Below are 18,718 nucleotides of genomic sequence, written 5' to 3'. Positions count from 1 at the left end.
TTAGTTAAGCCCCACTGACAATTCATGTTCTGCCTGGGAGGACCAGCCAATGGCAGAGGAGAGGAGAGAATTCTAGCTCCCACACACACTTCTGGGCACAGGACTGAGGCTATGGCATAAGGACAAAGGGATCAGCCAAAGGAAAGAGTGGTTTTATCCTTTCCAGGCCTGAAACCTCTGCCCAGAGATTATTGAACCACGACTACATGCCATGCATGTGTACATTGACCAAAGCTCATTTAGTATCTCAATAAAACAAAATATCTGTTTTTTTCTGAGACAAAAACATTAATAGAAGTACTTTTGAGTATATATGAATAAAGGTATTGTTTAGGTATAGAAAATATGAGATAAATTAAAATGATTGTGAGAGGGTAATAAATTTTGGAGAGTGGTTTCTTCACATCAGAAGAAAAGGGGACAAAACAGGGAAGAAACACTCAGCTTTAAGTTACTGTCAATGTTCTAGTTCTGTAGCTGGGTGTTGGGATGAAGGGAATTTATTTCATTATCAGAATAAGCCAACAATAAAATAAAATTAATTAAGATGAAGTAGAACCATGCATGAAATCAGGGTGATGGCATCTTATGAACTGAGGATTAGAATTAATCCAATTCTGCACATCTGATTATTATAAAAATAAATGAAGAAACAAAGACACAAACAGAGAAAAACCAATGGAATGAATGAGTGAATAGATGAATGAGTGAATAGTATATCTCTTTCAGTGCAGTAATTTTTTATTCCAGTGCTGGATCTGATGACCAGGATCTTTCCCGATGTAATTTATTTGGGGCAGGAAGAATCTAATTTATGGAGAGATACTGAAATGAGGAAGGATGTTGTGATTAATACCAAAGCAGTTGGAACTATTCTGAGAATGTGTTGGTCGGCGTTGAGATGCTGTCCAATCCTTGGCTCATGTCTTAAGGTCACAGAAGCTGTGTTAATAGCACTGTGTTAATAGCAGTGAATGATGGCAATGAACCACACCATCTGAAAAGTAGATGTCACTTGCATTTATTTCCTTCCTTCCTTCCTTCCTGCCTTTCCTTCCTTCCTTCCTCCTGCCTTTTCTTTTTTCTTTCTTCTTTCTTTCTTTCTTTCTTTCTTTCTTTCTTTCTTTCTTTCTTTCTTTCTTTCTTTCTTTTTCTTTCTCTCTCTCTCTCTTTCTTTCTTTCTTTCTTTCTTTCTTTCTTTCTTTCTTTCCTTCCTTCCTTCCTTCCTTCCTTCCTTCCTTCCTTCCTTCCTTCCTTCCTTCTTTCTTTCATAATGCAATTGGCCTTTATTTCTTTTGGACGGAAAGAAAGACACTGTTTTTAGTCTATGAAGCTGAGAATGACCCAGATTTTGCCCTTAGGAACTTACAGTCTTGTTGGGGTGACAGACACATAAGCAGGTCATACCTGCTTGGAAGAGAAACCTCATAAATCAGGCGAAGGTGTGCAATGAAAGTCTGGAGAAAAGATGAGTAGCAGGGACCAGGGAAGTTTTCAAGAAGAATATGAGGGTAATGTGAAGGATGAATAAATTTTCTGGGAATGTAATCCAGCTATTCTCATTTTCGTGACTCATGTTAATGGCCAGGCATTAGTTTCCTTCAAATAAGGTTTGTGTTAGAAAGTTGGGTCAGTTTTAGGGACCGAGAAAAATCTGGTTCCTAATGTTCTCATTAAAGAGGAGAATCATGATTGTTAAGAAATAATTCCCTTTTACCATACATTTACGCTGATTAATTTTTACCATTTCTTTTCTTTTGGGGGTGAATTTCTCCCCCCCCTTTTTCTTTTTAAATGCAGTCTTAAGAACCAAATAAATTGTGAAACTGAGATTGGCCCATGGTTCTTTTGAGATTCTCAAGAAAGTGAATCAACTTTGCATGAATTTTAAAATATATTTTCAAGCAAAACTGTGAAGCACTTGGCTGAAGTTTCTAATTTTAATATTTTGGCGTGTTACGCAAGCAAATAAAGGTCTCATTTTCATATACACAGAGTCTCTCTATATAAAAGTCTACTTGTCTGTATATAGACACACATATGTGTATATCTATAAATGTAGGTGTAATAACTGAAACTTTATTCTGGCGAGTAGTAGTATGCATAATATACTCTAAGAGCAGTCTTTCAATGCCAGTTAATGTTTATTCTTGAACAAATCTATACAAAAGCAGCCAGTTATCTCTTTGGGTTAAAAAACATTGAAATGTTTAGGATGACTGAAACAATCATTCCTCAGAGAGGAAGGAACCCTAAGAGTAAATATATAAATGATAGAAATAGTCACTTTAGTTCTATAGTTTACAGCTTGAAATACCTCGCAGGTTATAGTTTATTAACTTTGGGAAAAGCTGGAGAGGGGCTTGGCAATTAACTGGTGGAACAGCTTTTGTGACTTCTCTACAAATTGAAAAAACTTCCATTTGACATACTGCTCATTTCTTCGTTAATTTTACTGAAGCTTTTATTTATCTAATCTTCACTGAATAGTTTCCATTTAAACAGAAAAAACTCTTGGAGGATTTTATTCACCATTTAATCTTTCTCTCTGTCTTTCTTCCTTTCCTATAAATGTTGCCATACTTAAAAATCATCATAAGTCACCTTCATCAACTCTTTTAGACAAAATCTCTTCTTTAGTCCAAAAGGTTCCTAATGAAACATGCACGATTAGAATTGTTAATTATGCCAAAAATATGAACTAGCATAATTCTACTTTTGGTGCTAAATGGTGGTTTTTCTTTTGAATTCTTTATGATGGCTGTTAAATTATACAAGTAAATTGCAATCAACATGGCACTTTGGTAAGTCTGAAGTAAGGTGTTTCTCTACAAGGGAAGAAATCCCCACCCCCATCTTTTTCATGACACGGTCTTGCTCTGTCACCCAGGCTAGAGTGCTGTGGTGTGATCATGGCTCACTGCAGCCTCAACCTCCCTGGTTCAAGCGATCCTTCCATCTCCGCCCCCCAAGTAGCTGGGACTACTGGCACATGCCATCATGCCTGGGAAATTTTTGCATTTTTTTGTAGGGATGGTGGTTTTCCATGTTGCCTAGGCGACTTTTCAGCTCCTGGGCTCAAATGATCTGCCTGCCTTGGCCTTCCAGAGTACTTGGATTATAGGTGTGAGCCACTGCACCTAACCTCACTATTTTTTGAGGATTAAAGGGTCATTACCTCAGGGGACACCCTTATTGATGTTTATGAAGGGTTGGGGGATGGGGAGGACTATTCTAGAAAATTAGGTTTGTGAGGAGTTCCTGACTAAACAAGATTTAGGGATTAGCCATCCTCAGAACCCCACTTTGGTCCAGACCCATCTTTGCCCAGCCCTAGAGTCAGGGGTCATGGTCAGGGGTCATGGTCAGATGGGTAGTAGAGGGGAGTCAGGGAGATGGGTACTTGCCTGTTTATTATACTGAAGTGACCACTTCCCCTGCACCCTGCCTCCTCTGGCTCTGACCTTATGAGGAGTAGTTTCTCTTCATATGCATGAGTTCTTCCTTCTCATAGAGGCTGTCCATTCTATAGTTTGTCCTAAGAACTGAGACTATGAGGAAAAATACTTAGGGTTAATGTTTTCCCACAAATTTCTAGTGCATTTTAAAAATCCTCTGAATGATGGGGATCTTGCAGGAGGAATTTACTTTCCTGCAGAATGAAGCCAGTAGATAACAGTGCAACTTCACTATGGTAAACAAATTGGATTACCCTCAGTGATGGGACACAGAAAGACCATGACTGTTCCACTATCACTCTTGGATTATAACAAGCAATCCTAGAATTATGGTAAAGACAGAAGCTGATCTGAGCATGAACAAGGCTCACCACAACTTGAAGCTTGCGATGCTTCATTCGGTGTCAAAGGCAGAGATAAGTTATAGCTACAGCTGCCTGGCTTTGCTTTGAATTCCGTGGAGTGAAAATAGTTCAGCCACCACTCTCAGCAGTGGGCAAATGGCTCAGGATGAGGAAAGAGGGTTGGCAGTGATGAAATGTGCAGGGAGAAAGCGATGAAGAAAGAGGACCACCACAGAGATCCATGGGAGGGAGGAAAGAAGATGAAGATAAGAAAATGCGAACAAGTTGGCCGGGCAAGGTGGCTCATGCCTGTAATCCCAGCACTTTGGGAGGCCAGGGCGGGCGGATCATGAGGTCAGGAGATCGAGACCATCTTGGCTAACACGGTGAAACCCCGTCTCCACTAAAAATACAAAAAATTAGCCGGGTGTGGTGGTGGGCACCTGCAGTCCCAGACACTTGTGAGGCTGAGGCAGGAGAATGGCGTGAACCTGGGAGGCAGAGCTTGCAGTGAGCTGAGATTGTAAGATGTGCCTGCTTCCCCTTCCACCATGATTGTAAGTTTCCTGAGGCCTCCCCAGTCATGCAGAACTGTGAGACTGTGAGTTAATTAAATCTCCTTTCTTTATAAATCACCCAATCACAGGTATGTCTTTATAGCAGTGTGAAAATGGACTAATATAGGGTGGTACAGAAAATGATGGTGCATTGAGGCTAGTTTCCAAAAAGGGTGATGTCTAAGCTGACTTCAGCTGAAGCCAGATGAAAGGTGATGGTGATTGAGTCCAAGGACAGGACAAAACAACAGAAGAGCTTTACAGAAGGACCATCATGAAAAAACAGGGAGGCAGATACAGACAAGGAATGTGTGGTGGAGAAAGGAAATGCTCAAGTCACATGGCCTGAGAGGGGGACATAAAGTGGGAGCCTTTGGTGGAAGAGACTCAGGAAAGTGGACACAGTACAGGTACCCTGTAATTACAGAGTTGGACTCCTAAGTACATAATAAGTAAATAGTTCCGTGAATTGATTCTTAAAAGAGTGAGTAGAGCTGTCATTGGCTGCACACTGGAATTGTCTGGTGAGCTTCAAAATGCATAGAGGCCTGCATGCCCCTTTCTGCTCCAGAGATCCTGATCCAAGTGACCCAGAATGCAGGGTGAGCATCAAGGATTTTAAAAACTCTTGCATGACTCTGCACTATAGACACAGTTAAGAATAAGAATTAACTTGGTGTGTTAGTTTTGTCATAAACAAAATGAGGAAAACAATATTACCTAACTCAAGATTAAGGACAAAAGCAATTTTTAAAGCAATAAAGAGGGTTGGTTGATGTGCAACACTGGTTCTCAACTTGAGATAATTTTGCCCCCGAGGGGACATTTGGCCACGTCTGGAGGCATTTTTGATTGCCAAGACTGAGGGGGAGGTGCTATTGGCATCCAGTGGGCAGGGGGCTGGGAGACTACTAACTGCCCCACAAAGCACAGAACAGCCCTCACAACAAAGAATTATCTGGCCCCAAAGGTCAATAATGCTCAGATTGAGAAACCCTTGGCTATCAGGTAAACACAGGCTCTGGAACTAGATTTCCTGGGTTGTAAGCTGCATAATATTGGGTAAGTTACTGCTCACCTCCTTTGTGCCTTAGTTTTGTGATAAGTTAAATGAAGAAGTAATATTATCTAGCTCATAGGGATTTAATGGTGAATATGTGAAGACAGAACAATACCTGGCAAGTCCTTTACTCTTACTTGAGGAGTAAGAAATGACTACCCATAAGCCACAAGCAAAAATTTTGGAATTTTCTTTGCCTGGATCTTTGGGTTTAGGGGTCTTTAAAGTAAGGATCAAATAGAAATAACAGTAGCTATTGTTTGTTGTGAGCTTACTACTTGTCAGGTAATATGTTAAGTCCTTTTATCTCTATGATCTTATCTCTACGGTTATTTATAATAACCCATATAATTTAGATACTATGAATTCCATTTTATAGAAACAAAATCGAGACTTAAATAATGGAAGATATTGCCTAAGTTCAGGCAGAAAGAAAGTAAAGGAGGCGGAGTCTGTCTGATTACAAAGCCTGTGCACTTAAAAGAAGGCGCGAATTGTGGTTATAAGGAAAACATTAGACAAGGAGTGATCAGTATATTAGGCCTTTTGACTCCTCCCTGCCTCCGTGTGCACCTTCTGGTCTATCTCCACCAGCTTTTTCCCAGATCTCAACCTTCCATGGAAACTGCCACCACAGTGTTAATCATTTGGGGCAGTGGTATCCAAACTCTATTTATCATGTTCTCCTCAGTGAGCAATTTTTGATCAGGCACCCCAATATATAGGTATTTTTTTAGACATTACGTACCTATTCTACCATATTGCATATCATATATATTTTAAAATGTAAGTAAAAGCAAAAACTTTTTTTTAAAGGGTAAGACAAAACATAAAAGTCCTAATGTTTTCTTTCTACATTACCCCCTGAGGTAAATGGATCCATTTTAGAGAGCATGGTTCTAGAGGGTTCCTACTGGTTTGATTATATGTGCCAAGGGCCCCTTTCTCCTTTATTTTAACAAAGGTAAAGTTACATACATTTTCAAAGTAATATTAGCTTGGAAACTAAATAAAAAGGACAAAAAATATAAAACCATGCAATTTCTTCACCTGATTTAACCAAACCTCAGCCACAGCTAGCTTGGCTGGGACGGTGTATAGGACTCCAGTACCCTATGTTTTTCTGCACTCAGACTTCTTGGTAGACAAGGTGGAGGATAAAATAGGTAAAATACATATTGCACACCAGCAGTATCTATCTATGATAGACTTAAACTTTAAGGTAACACTTGTGTCTTCTGTAAATATTTTTTGATGGTCTATATTTTTTGTGTTCTTTATTCTTGATTTCCTAAGATCCCTTTTTTGAAATGTTCCACTATACTATTGATCAAACTATAGGAAAGAGGATTTATTTAACCAATATTCATTGGTTGAAGATGAGCAGAAGGTCAAAAACATCAGCTCTGCTGGCAGCTGAAGCCACATTGGTTCAGAATCTCAGGAATTGTTGGTAGAATTGGGGCAGACCCAAGCAAGAAAAACCAGAGTGGTAGTGTGAAGCAAGGGAGGTGACAACACGGCTTTACATCGCAGGTCACACTGCCTTGTCAGAAATCCTGATTCATTCTTGTTCATCTAATTGCATTCAGAACTTTCAAATATGTCCTATCATTCCTTAAAGCAACATCATGGAAAGAGAAATTTGGCTTTCAATTCCAAGAAAGCAGTGTTGTTATTGTTGATATTGTAATTGAAGAAATTTGATACTTTTGCATTCTTGGGAAGAAATTAACTTAATACTTCTGCATTCTTGGGAAGTTAAGAATTTATAAACAAAGCTGAGGATTAGAAAATTTTAAAGCAATAGCTATTAAATGGAATTGTACTAACATATTTATGCAATCAGACAAGCAGTTAGAGGGAGGAAAATGATTAGTTCGCTGCATGTGTAGGCATCTTTTATATCTACGGATGAAGAAGCAGATGGTCTTGTTATCAGTTTGCACATTTGTCTGAAAAAAAGCAAACAGCACAGGTGTAGGACCCACATTCCATTCCACACAGCACATGTGGTAAGAGTCTGGCTGGGGGTTTGTGATGGTCGTTGCTGCTTAAAGAGCCTGACATTATTTTGCTGCATTCCTGGTGCTCTGAGCCTTGAGCAAGAGGCCATCCATTTCTAGTAACCATACTTCAAAAGTATTTGTGCAAGACTTTGTTGATATTGGGCCTCACTACCCTGCTCCACAGGACATTTTTCTGGCTTCTTGTAGTTCTTATTTCTCAACTGTATGGTGCCTACTTGGCTGTCCTCTGGCTTGGCACACAGCCTCTTTTTTTTTTTAGACCTCCTGTCTCTTTTCCACCTTCCCTACAGCTACTTGATCTTTCTATCTCCTCAGCTTCCTATCCCCAAGGGTGCCAGCCTGCAGCCCTTGGTTCTGTTTCCTGCTGGATGGCACCAGGGAATCCTTTCTGGAGGAAGAAAGAGGGGCAAAGAAAAAGAGGTTTCCACATTGGTCTACCCTCAGGGCATGGTGTCCACATGGTAATCACATGGGCTGGATTATAATCTCATGATCCTCTATTGCTTTTCATGCTAAAAGACTGTTAATCTCTTTCAATTATTCTGTTCAATGCCAAACCCCAAGAAGAAGAAACTGGAAGAAAAAAATCTGGTTCCAAAAGTTGTATGGTTGCCCTAGTACTAGGGATGTAATGAATGCTTAATATATTACGGTTCTTACTATTTTTCTAAGGCTTATGTAATAAAGTACTACAGTCTAGGTTGGCTTAAACAACAGAAATTTATTTTCTCACAGTTCTGGAGGCTGGAAGTCTGAGATCAAAATGTTGGCAGGGTTGGTTTCTTCAGAGGCCCCTCTCCTCAGCTTGTAGATGGCGGTCTCCTCCCTGTGTCTTCACGTGGTTTTCCCACTGTGTGTTTCTGTGTCCAGATTTCCTCTTACAAGGATTCCAGTCATATTGGATTAGGGCCCACCCTCATGACCTCATTTTAATTTAAGTACCTCTTTAAAGATCCTATCTGCAAATACAGTCACATTTTGAAGTATTGGGGCTTAGGCTTTCAACATATAAATTTTGGGTGAACACATTTCAGTCCATATATTATTATTATTATTATTATAACACAGCCCCACATCTTCAAAATGTCATATCCTAGATGTTGAGACATCCATATAAGCATATAGTTCAGTTTAAGGTAACAAGTTTATTTACCCTGCTGGTAGATTTGTCGCTTTGGTTGACTGCATAGAAGCTGATAAGGATTGCTCTTCTCTGTCTTAGACATGAGGCCTGGTTCAAGAGTAAAACACGGATTGGAGTTGGGATAGCTGCCTTAGCAGGTCACTAGCCTGGTTGAGTGATATAAACTCATTGGAAATCTTGTCTTGGCTTTTAGGTGTGCAGAGGTTACTGGTGAAGCAGATGAAATAATTTAAGAAGCTTTTGTAATAGATGAGGAAGTCTAATTAGATTAACTCACCTCAGGGCCCCAAGCTAGCATTTAGTACAGAATTTGGATCAAGGAATGTTGGCATTCTATAGAGATACCTGGAATCTGATTCTGCATAGTTGCCTGGCATGTATCTGTTTCTCAAAAGACTTTTAGCTTTATTTCTCAAGTTTTTGTGTATGTATATCGTGGAACAGTTTTGGCTGTATTTACAGCTTCTTTAGTGGAGACAAGTAAGCATATACATCCTGATTATTACATCTGTACATAGGCAAAGCAGTCCATGCCTTCTTATATTGTGTGAATGCTTTCAGAAGAAAGTTTTATTAAAAATACTGCATAATTACAACTCAAATTTGAGTGTCAGCAGCACAATGATACCTGAGATTTGGGAACAATGACTACCTGTGCATTTGCTGGTGGGCAAGCTCATAAAATGGTGGCCATAAGCCAAATCCAACATGCTGATGTATTTTGCTTGGTAAATAAATTATGTGTGTGTGTGTGTGTGTGTGTGTGTGTGTGTGTGTGTGTGTGTGTTCTCACTGTGTTTTGAGTGTTTGTCAGTAGAGCAAACATTCCCTAGTTTTTCACAATCTTTACCACTCATTGTTATCTTATTTCTGCTTTATTCACACATTTACATTACTTGACAGGTGAGGTGAGTCTTCAATTTTGTCAGCTCCAATAGATATGGGAGGAAAAACAAATGGAAGATGAAAAAGCAGTAGGAACAAATGGGGTAAAAAGAAAAGGCTAGAAGTGCAGACAGGAGATTAAATAATGCAAAATCCTGGGAGAACCAGGCTCCTGGGCCTGGCCTAGAGCAGGGGCCCATGGAGGACAACACAGGTGTGTGAGTGGGAGGACAGGGGAGAAGCCGAAAGGGAAAGTCCTGACGTCTAGTAGGTATTACATCTCAGGCACTGAACCCACGTTATCCCCTTTAATAAACATAAACCTCTCCCACCAAGCAGGCATTCTTATACCATTTGTAGTTTAGAGAAGTTGGGAGGTTAAATATCTATAATTTTCAGCCTAGAATGGCCCCGAGTTGTGTTTGTTGAGTAACTCTCACTCATAGTGAGTATTAGCCAAAGAGTGGGGTCTCAAACCTGGGGCTCTGTGGCTCCAAAGCCAAAGCTTTCCTTCTTTCTCATTGCATCAGTTATTATAATGTCACAGTGGGTGTTTTAAATTTCTCCAGGGCCAATTCTGGAGAAAATATTTTTTGGCCAAATTCTTTATTCTTTTAAATCTAAAATTAAAGAAGCCTTAATATATGCCATATATATATATATATATATATATATATATAAAAGATATCTATATATAAAATATATATATAATATATAGTAACAAATTACCTATTTTACTGAATAAAGGATTGCCAATGAGAAAATTGGAATTACTTTTAGATACTAAGAATATTAGTCTCTCAGAAGTAGAAATATAGGCCAAAGCACGGATCTAGTTGGGTTTGAATGAGGATTACTCAATACACATTACATGAGACCATTCCAGGCTGAACATTACAAATAGAATCAATAGTATATCCCTGATTTTTACCCCGAGACAAAGTTGAAGATGCAGCAGAAGAGGAGACATATCCCTGCTTTTGTTGCAGAAACATCTTCTCAGTAAAGCCACTGAAAAGCTATTTGTAGTAGAAAATAATGGTCTATGATACATCTAACATAGGTTATCCGGGAAAGGGAGATAATAAGAGAGAATAGGTTAATCATGTAGCAAAGCATCAATGTAGAAGAGAGAATATCTTACAAACAAAGCAGGAGATAATTTTTTTTTTTTTTTTGAGAGAGTCTCACTCTGTCATCCAGGCTGGAGTACTGTGGCACAGTCTTGGCTCACTGCTACCTCTGCCTCCTGGATTTAAGCAATTCTCATGCCTCAGACTGCTGAGTAGCTGGGATTACAGGTGTGCGTCACCATGCCTGGCTAATTTTTATATTTTTAGTAGAGATGGGGTTTCACTATGTTGGCTAGGCTGGTCTTGAACTCCTGGCCTCAAGTGATCTGCCAGCCTCAGCCTCTCAAAGTACTGGGATTACAGGGATGAGCCACCATGCCCAGCCAAAATATTTTTTTCAATGAGAAAAAATAGTTCCCATTAATAAATCTATAGGAATGATAAAATTAATTATGTCTGAATACCTAATGCATGTGGGGCTTAAAACCTAAATGATGGGTTAATGGGTGCAGGAAACCACCATGGCACATGTATACGTATTTAACAAACCTGCACGTTCTGCACATTTATCCCAGAACTTAAAATAAAATTTTTTTAAAAACAGAAAAAAATTATGTATGAAATTACAAAGATATGGAACTTCCTTTTAAAAAGTTAATTTTAAATTGACAGATAAAATTGTCTGTATTTATTATGTACAACATGATGTTTTGAGGCATATATACGTTGTAGAATGGCAAAATCTATCTAATTAGCATGTGCATTATCTCAATAGTTATTTTTGTGGCCAGAACACTTAACATCCACTCTCTTAGCATTTTTCAAGAATACAATGTATCATCATTAACTACGGTTACCATGCTATCCAATAGATCTCTTGAACTTATTCCTCCTCTGACCAACATCTTTTCCCCAATTCTCCAACCCTCCAGCCTCTGGTAATGTATATTTTTGTCTCTACTTCTATGAGATCAGCTTTATCAGATTCCACATATGAGGGCAATCATGCAGTATTTGTCTTTCTGTGCCTGACTTCTTTCACTTGACATAATGTTCTCCAGGTTCATTCATGTTGTGGACCAGAAACACGTATTCCTGGGGTATGTATGTCCAAACATGCTAAGTGGTCTTTTATCAAGAGCTACTTTTACGGGCTCTTAATTATTTTATAATTGTTTACATTTTCCTTGATGATAGTGCCCTGTTAACTGTACATTAAAAAGAAGTTATATTTTTGATAATTTTTTGATAATTTTTTATAATAGAACTTTCTTTTAATGTGTAGTTAATAAGGCATCATCATTAGGAAAATGTAAACAATTAGGAAATAATTAAGAGCCTGTAAAAGTAGCTCCAGACAAAAGGTAGTTAAAAGACCACTTAGCATGTTGGAACATATATACACTAGGAATGTGTGTTTCCATTAAGATGTTGGTGACAACAGCAGTTAACAGTGATTGTTGGCCTCTGAGGACTATTGTGAAAATCCATAAGAAGTGAAAAGTGGCAACAAATTTGTTTTACTGGTGGGCTTTATAGTAGTGCAGGAACTCATGAGATGCCTGTTTTACATCAAGCATTTTTTTGGGGGTAAGTTAAATGACTTGGATAACTCACTTGTGCTGGGTGGTCTTTATCTGCCCCCTTGGCTAGAGTTTCCACCTCACCACCCTGCTCTGTGCCCTGGGAGGCTGATCTGTATAGACTGCATCAACTAGATTCCTTTCCTCTCTGACTTCTGGTTGAATTTACCAATGGGGGCAGCAGCAGGAGAGGGCAGGAGGAGAGTGTGGTCAAGGTCTTCATTTCTTTTGCTACCTCCCTATTGTGCCATGAGTTATCAGTGTCTTTGTTTCTCTACCAAAAGGCATAGCTCCTGTATGTGGAGGGGTGGAGGGCACTTTTCTACAGCTCTGGATGAGTATATGCAACCATGCTAAGGGTGGTTAGTATACTACCTGTTGGTAGTTCCAGTGGGCTTCACACTACTTCTTGCATCTTTCTATCTCATTCCTTTACAAAGCTCTTCTCCAATACCTTATCTGATGAATATGCCTTCTGTCTCCTGACTGATAAGTCACTGAACTCCAACTTTGACCTCTATGTAGTGGATTTTTGGAGGTCAGGCTACTTCACCTCTTCTAAGGGCTTACAGAAAGAAAGTAAATTTTCAAATAATAGTAATTTACAGTAATAAAAGCATTATAAATAATATTATTCACCAAAAAGCAAACAAGAATATGCCTTGAATGAGAGGAAAGAAAAGCCATGTGAATGTTGATGATGGGCATAATCAATGGGCAGTCACTGGAGGGTATGCAGCAAGTTTCTAGTGGCAGGAGTTGTCTGGTCCCTCTGGTTGTCTCTCATGGATTAATGTTGTGTTGACCAAGACAGTCTTGGTGTCAGGCTTCCAGCCTGTGCTATGGTGCAAGTTGGAAGCTAAGAAGATTCTAGATAAAGAAAGCTCTGTTTATGCCCAACAGCTCATACTGCTTCTTATGAACTGTGGTAAGTCCCCATGCACACACAGAAAGTCTTATTTTGGAAATAGTTTGCATGTGAAGGTACTATAGATGGAATGTTTGTGTCCCCACAAAATTCATATGTTGAAACTTAATCATTACTGTGATGGTATTAGGAGGTGGGGCTCTGGCGAGGTGATTAGGTTATGAGAATGTAGCCCTCATGAATGAGATTAATGCCCTTATAAAAGAGACCTCAGTAAGCTCTCTCACCCCTTCTACCATGTGAGGATACAGTGAGAAGACATAGAACCGTCTATGAACAAGAAGCGAGACCTCACCAGACTCTGGGTCTACTAGAACCTTGATCTTAGACTACCCAGACTGCAGAACTCAGCAATAACTGTTTGTTATTTATAAGTCACCCAGTCTATAGTATTTTGTCCTAGCAGCTTGAATGGACTAAGACAGGAGGTATCCCTAGAAAAGGTCCTAAAATTACCCATCAGTATTGAGTCAACATCCTCAAGTCAACTTCTTGTTCTAGCTGCTGGTTTGGAAAAGAGTGTTGATTTTCACATGATGTGGACAGTTGTGACTTCAAATTGTCTTTAGTTGCTTTCTTGCCATAGGATTCCAAAGTACTTTCCACATTCAGCAAGAGAATGGCCAGCTATTGCATTAGGGGAAATCATAGCCTCTTTGAGGTGAAACAGCTTCAGAGGTGAAATAAGGATAGCTGCTTCCCCGGACACATCACAGCACTGCTCAAGAGGCAAGGAATGAGGCCTGGAAAGAAAGGTCCCCTTCTCCCCCAAACTTTTAAAGTCATAGAAGGAATCAGAGGCAGCATCTTATAAATACTTCACTGGCGTCTAGCCAGAGCAGCAGGGCTAACACCTTTTCAATGCTTTTGGCCACTAGAGTAAACCACATGAATTGCTGCTACCGTTGCCCCTTCCTGGTATCCCTCAGCTCTAGGGAAGATCTCAAGTCTGCTCACTCCTATTCTATCACAGAGCCACTCAGGTTTTGTTTATATACCAGTCCTGCCTTTAATATGCTGAACTTGGTGCTAAGATATTAATTAGGAATCAGTATTACAGAAAATATAAATTTTCCATGTTAAAAAAGCAGCCATGAAAAGAAAAATTCAGTTGTGCTTTAAATGTGCTGTGTGAAGCTACTTCTCCAGAAAAAGAATTTCGAAGTTGCAGGACTTTCCATTTATATAGCTTCATTATTGCTACACATAGGAAGAAGGCTCTTAGACAACCAATACATCAGTGTTCTGAGATGGCCAGAGTCATTCAAGGGCTCATTAGCTCCCACCATTTTTCACACAACAGGGAGGGCAACGGGCAGACATTAAAATCCTAGGGCTCTTTCCAGGTGAATTATAATAAGATCTATCCAATGGGATCCTTAATTTCATGCCTTCCTCAGAGGAACAGTAGGCAGACAACTGGGAGAAAACGTAAGAAGGTTTTTACATCTTATTAACACAAATTATATGAATACAGGCATTGGCATTGTGAACCATGCATCCTTGTATATCCTTTTTTCCCCCCTCTCTCTTCTCTCTCCTGGTGAAACAAGGGCATAAAAAGGCAGAGAAATTGATAGTTACCGAACAAAAATAGTGTTAGATCCAGCATTCCCTCCTCGGAGGCAGCATTATCTCCACATTTTTCCAAGTTTTGCAGGCTTCATAGAAGGTTGCTAAAAGAATAAACAGTCTGTATGCCGACAATGCTTTAGCTATAATCCCCTATTAGTAGAAAAATCAGAAATTGCTTTTGCATGATTTGGTAGTCTGTGCCATAATATCATATTACTGAAAAACACAGTATAGTTTCCTTTTCATAGCCCCAAATTGTCTTGCTTAACAATTTAAGGAGGAATTTAAACAAGGTCTTAAATCAAACTCACAACAAATATTAACCTAGTTATGATTTAAAGCCAAATAATCTGTCCTAATGCATTTCCCTTGTGGGAACATACAGAGCAATTTAAGGAGATTTTTACAAAAATAATAAATCTTACCTAAGGGAAACAGAAATCTACAATTCTTTTAAAAGTGATTCACACTTCCAGGGAACTGGGCGAGTCAAGGTTAGCAAACTTCATCAGCTGCATGGCCTGCATGGTAGGGGCAACCCAACAGTATATATTTCCAATGTTGATGTAATCTGAGAATTTTTTATTTTTTGTCCTTAAACAATAAGCAAATCAAGTCATGGCTGAATGGAAGTATTTCTCTGGTATTTTAATGTATTACAATTTATGGCAGTATTTACTTCAGTTCTTGGCTTGCTGACACTAAAATTATCTTAAACAGGAATTATAACATAAAATTAGATTAGATATACTTCAACAAGTTTATCTCTAACAATAAATATATACAAATTCTGAAATGAAGTACCCTGCAATTTTCAGCCAGTGCTTAAAGTAATTACACATTCTGTGGTGATAACACATTCCGTTTTTTATTGTGCCACAAGCTGGTGAGATACCTCTACCACGCATGTTAATGCTAATTAGCAGATAAAGTGTAAATCTGAGGAAGCCTCAAATTCTGTTGCTTTGCCAGTTTTCCCTTGATTGGAAATTGCAGGCCAAATTTCCTCTCATTCCGACTTGGCCTATTCAGGCATCGCTTGAGATGTCTTTCTTCGGTGCATTTTAATCCATCAGATCTGTTCGTCGTTGAATGCCTCACTGTTTGTTTTTAATTCAGCAGACTCAAACAGTTTCCTCTATAACTGCCTTTTATAATCAATCTTAGGAGAATTTTGACTCTGCAGAACAATAGGTGGGGATGACATGTTTACTCCACGCTCCCTCATCCCTGTCGAAGAGGTGTTTTTGTTTAGCTGCTAATAAAGTGGCATTTTGAAATATGTTCCTGAACCAAGAGGGAGGGAGGTACGTTCTGTAGCAAGCTTTGTTTCCACTTATGCACCCAGAGCCCTTGAACTAGAGGAGTGCATGTACCCAGAGATTCCAATTAAAATGAGCATTCAGAGGGACGCTAACATTTGGACAGTGGAGGACTGTCCAACCTGTCCTATGGGATCACGAAGACCCAGGGGGATGTCAGTAACCTCCAGGGTTTAATTCTACTCTGCAGTAGACAAATGCAAAGCTTCTGGTACATTCCATAACCTCTTTTCCTCTCTGCCCTGTGGCCCAAATCTACCTTTGAAGTCAGTGGGAGATTGTTTATGAGGAGTTTTTGCTTTGAGTTGTTGTGCTTGATTTAATTTGAATTTACATTCTAGGCCTACAGCAAATATCTTTGGGTTTCATAGATTAAGATGTTCTCATCAAGTCCCTTCCACACTCCTTTCTTTATTTCCATCTGCCTTTCTGACTTCTGACTCTATGTCAATTATGCACCAAAAAATTTCCCTGCCATCCCCACCACGTGTGTGTCATTAGCTCTGTCCATGTTTACTAAGTGCTTACTGCATTCTTGACTGAGTGTGTGTGAACCACTTTGGCCCCAAAGATGAACAGGCAGTGTCATCAGCAGGGTGTAGAGAAGAATAAAAAATGCCTAGAAGGAAAAGTAGCTCTGGAACATTTGGAAGTCAGTGAAAAAGCACTGTCTCTTCTTCCACATCTTGATAACAGTGAACAGGGGTATCAATGGTGCAATTGCTCAAAAGCTCAACGATGAGGTTAATTACCAATGCACAGTAATAAAGACAATTTTGTTGGGCCATGATGTTTGTATTAGTCAGATCAGGCTGCTATTACAAAATACCATAAAAATTTACCAACCGAAATGTATTTCCTCACAGTTCTGGAGGCTGGGAAGTCCAAGATCAAGGTGTAGGCCAGTTCAGTTCCTGGTGAGGGAGCACTTACTTTCTGGTTTGCAGATGGCCACCTTCTCACTGTGTCCTCACAAGGTGGAGAGAGAGAGCTTACTCTTTCGTGTCTCTTCTTACAAGGACGCTAAATCTATTGGATCAGGGCTCCACCCCGTGACCTCTTTTAACTTTAATTACCTTCATAAAGGCTCTGTCTCCAAATACAGTCACATTGGGGGTTGGATCTTTGGGAGGAGACAAACATTTAGTCCATAACAATGTTTCTTTAGGCACTAAAGGCACAGAGAAAGTACTGTGGATCGTGACTATAGAAAAGGAATTTTTCGCTGGACATGGTGGCTCATGCCTATAATCCCAGCATTTTGAGAGGCTGAGGCAGGTGGATTACCTGAGGTCAGGAGTTTGAGACCAGCCTGGCCAACATGGTGAAACCCATCTCTACTAAAAGTACAAAAAATTAGCCAGGCATAGTGGTGTGTGCCTGTAGTCCCAGCTATTTTGGAGGCTGAGGAAGGAGAATCACTTGAACCCAGGAAGCAGAGGTTACAGTGAGCTGAGATGGTGCCACTGCACTCCAGCCTGGGTGACAGAGCAAGAAGAGTGAGGGCCAGGCGCGGTGGCTCAAACCTGTAATCCCAGCACTTTCAGAGGCCAAGGCCGGCAGATCACGAGGTCAGGAGATCGAGACCATCCTCGCTAACACAGTGAAACCCTGTCTGTACTAAAAATACAAAACATTAGCCAGGCGTGGTAGTGGGTGCCTGTAGTCCCATCTACTCAGGAGGCTGAGGCAGTAGAATGGTGTGAACCCGGGAGGCGGAGCTTGTAGTGAGCGGAGATCGCACCACTGCACTCCAGCCTGGGTGACAGAGCGAGACTCTGTCTCAAAAAAAAAAAAAAAAAGCAGAAGAAGACTGAGCCTCTGTCTCAAAACAAAGAGGACTTTTTCTGGACATGTGGTATCATGTTTAATTGTTTAGAGTTATGCTACCATTTTTATTACATTAAAAATAAGTAACATTAAGTTTTGTTTTTATTAAAGTTGTAGTGTTCATTACAGAAAATGTAGAAAATATAGCTAAGAAAGAAGGACGAAAGTGATCTTTAGAAAATGTAAAAGAGAGGACCTGATAACCTGAAGAAAATCTTTCTCAGATTTTCCTATACAAGCATATATGTGCACATGTGCACACATACTGTATTCTATTTTTCGAATATGGATTCATCTTGTGTTTGTGCTTTAGAAATCTGCTTTTTTCCTTTACCAATATATCTTGAATATTTTTCCATGTCATTAAATGTTCTTTTATAACATGTGTTTCCATTTTTTAAATGAAAAAAAGTAGAGTCTGCTGCAGAATTTCACAGTTAACTTGTTTAAATTTATGTCAAAGACATTTTTAATTGAAAATGTATTAGAATGACACGTCCAGTTCTGGGGAGAAAGTAGAATAGCAGTGAATAAGGAGATGTAACCTAAGGACCTGGAACCACACAGAGGACAAATCACTAAACAAATCAATACTCGAAGTGGGAAAGTATCAGTGCCCCAGTTTCAAGCAAAACTCATTCTGTCTCTTGGAGACATTATTTGCAACAACCCCGAGACTCAATAAAGCGTGTGTTCACTGATATGATATTAAGTTGATTTAATAACCAAAGACCCTGCAACTTTTACTCAGCTGGCATAAAAAGCTGGCCCTGTGGTCTAAAAAATGTGTGAATCTGTTGGATTATGTGGAAACATAGCAATCAGCTGCTGTTTAAATACTTATAGGGATTACTTGCCATCTCTTAAAATCAGTTTTCTAAAAACACCTTGTAAATTTACTTTCTGAACAGCCCTTGCAAGAATGTTAA

This window comes from Pan troglodytes, chromosome 7, assembly GCF_028858775.2.
Source record: "Pan troglodytes isolate AG18354 chromosome 7, NHGRI_mPanTro3-v2.0_pri, whole genome shotgun sequence".
Lineage (NCBI taxonomy): Eukaryota > Metazoa > Chordata > Mammalia > Primates > Hominidae > Pan > Pan troglodytes.
This window is presented reverse-complemented; position numbering follows the sequence as displayed.